The sequence below is a fragment of the Dasypus novemcinctus genome, chromosome 3, assembly GCF_030445035.2.
Source record: "Dasypus novemcinctus isolate mDasNov1 chromosome 3, mDasNov1.1.hap2, whole genome shotgun sequence".
Classification (NCBI taxonomy): Eukaryota; Metazoa; Chordata; class Mammalia; order Cingulata; family Dasypodidae; genus Dasypus; species Dasypus novemcinctus.
In genome coordinates this window covers 134,509,434-134,511,510 of record NC_080675.1, presented here as the reverse complement: position 1 = coordinate 134,511,510, position 2,077 = coordinate 134,509,434, and the positions used below count along the sequence as shown (strand labels likewise).

The window sequence follows — 2,077 nt, the reverse complement described above, 5'->3', positions numbered from 1 at the left end:
ATGTTTGAAGAGGATATATATATATACACACACACATATATGTATTTTAACATCATGGCAGAGAAATATGAGGAAGAAAAGAATATTTTTATAGTAGACCTTTCCTAAAAATTGTAAATAAGAAACAAATTTGCTTTTTTCAAAACATTTACCACTATATGTTGTGTTGTTAATTTGAATTGTATCTCCGTTGACACTGACTCAACAGGTTAAATCTTAGCACTGTCAGAGATAATTTTGAGCAATGTAAGCCATGTTTCTGACCCATTAGTAAAATTTTTATATTCTACTTGAACAACTTGGCAAAATTAGACTGCAGAAACCTAAAATTAAAATTTAAAAACCCACATCTGAAAAGTCACAAATTACATTTAATTCTTGGGCAACCATGTTTTGTTTTTGTTTTTCTTTTTAAAAACAGTTTTTGGAGGTAACAGGTTTGGTGACAAATGCCTCTACCTCTTGACACAAATCTTAGCTGAGTGTTGAAAGACATTAGTTAAAGAGATGAGTATGATTTCCAGAAAAATCTCACCATTCCAACTGAAAAAGTCAATGTATGGTAAACCATAAGCTTTTTTCCCTCTTCTACACTGATTGATTAAAATTTTCTAGGATCGTATTTTAAAGAGATGAATTTGAAAATGGGCATGATCAGCTAATGTTGTACTAAAGCCAATTTGGACTAAGAAGGGAAAGACTTACTTAATTTGTATTCCTGATATATAATGTAAACTAAAATGTTGAGAAATATGTGTGTCCTTTGTAAAATACACGCTTTCTAGTCCAAGGAAATACTTGCTTTGTTTGGAGGATGTTTTTTATGTGTTCATATTAACATTAGGAATTAGGTTAAAAAATTCTCAACTGACTTTTGGTATGATGGAGGATTAGAGAGACACAGGACACTTGCTTCTCTCCCAGAAAAATAGCTAGTAGATAGTTAGAAACAGCCTGGGGAAAAAAGTTCCAGGGTTTAGGACACCAGGGGAAGGCTGGACCCTACCCAGATGTCAGAGGGGCAAAGAAAAAGAATATCAATGGGGAAATTCTGTGAGTAAAAGCTGAGGCTGCCAGTTACCTTTTCCCACTCTCAGAGCGAGCAGACAGCTTTGAATTCTCTGGCTTCTGGTTGGTGGCTACAGAGAGAGGGAGCCACAGGGGTCCATCTAACCAGGAAGGAGGAGAGAGGGGTGCAGCCTAAGACTGATTCCACTTTCAGCCAGCAAATTTGGGCTGCTGTTTTCCACACACCCTTCCAGCCTGGGCAGGCCACACCATTGTTTGCCCTGGGAGCTAGCAGGGGTCTAAAGAGATCAGACCCTTTCAGACACCCTCTCGACTGACCAGGACTGGTTGCTGAGGAGAGGGGAGTGGAATTATTTCCTACCTGGGAAAAGGGAGGGGGCTGTCAACAAAAGTTGGGAGAACAGCCTCTGAGAAAGTTTGATTTGTGAAGCTCTGAATAGCCCTGAGGTTATCATCTATCATCAGGTAGGGTTGCAGCCAACATTCTGCAGGGTTTGAGCCGAGTGGTCTGCCGAACAGCACCATCTTCTGGCAGATCAAGTAAGTGCATGCAAGGAAATTAAAAGTAAATAGGAGAATAAGCAAGGCTTTTTCAGGCCTTTACAACCTCCCTCTCCAAGGCCCTTGGAAGCGGGTTTGCAACCCATACCTGTGCCTATGGCCTGGATTTGGGCAATTAAACAGGGACAATCCTAAAGAGCTAGAAAAGGTTGAACCAAGAATCAAAGAATGGCAGAAACACAGCCTCCTGCTGCTAAGTCCATACACAAGAGAGAGAAATTGAGCATCAGAGTAAACTCACCATCATAATCAGGTGCTTAAACATCATTTTTTAAAAATTACAAGCCATACTAAGAAAATGGAATATATGTCCAAAGGAAAATAACAGTTGAGAATTTTTATTTTCATCTACCAAATTTTGTTTTGTGTTTGTCAGTAATGAGATATTTTAATTACTTACTAAGTATTAGTAAAGTTGTTTAATGTATTTTAAGATATTTACTTTCCCTGGGTTTCTTTTTTATAAGGTTAAGCTTTTATTTTTTAA

At 38.0% G+C, this 2,077-nt stretch overlaps 1 protein-coding gene across 2 annotated transcripts in view; it reads left to right on the top strand.

The window, feature by feature from the left end:
* The window catches only part of ICE2 (interactor of little elongation complex ELL subunit 2), a 63,541-nt gene extending 62,746 nt beyond the window's left edge, over window positions 1–795 (top strand). For both annotated transcript variants that reach the window (XM_058294290.2, XM_058294291.1), the window contains one exon: window positions 1–795. This exon is cut by the window's left edge and continues 336 nt beyond it. The gene's annotated coding sequence lies outside the window, so the exon portion shown is untranslated.
* The last annotated feature ends 1,282 nt before the right edge of the window (window positions 796–2,077 follow it).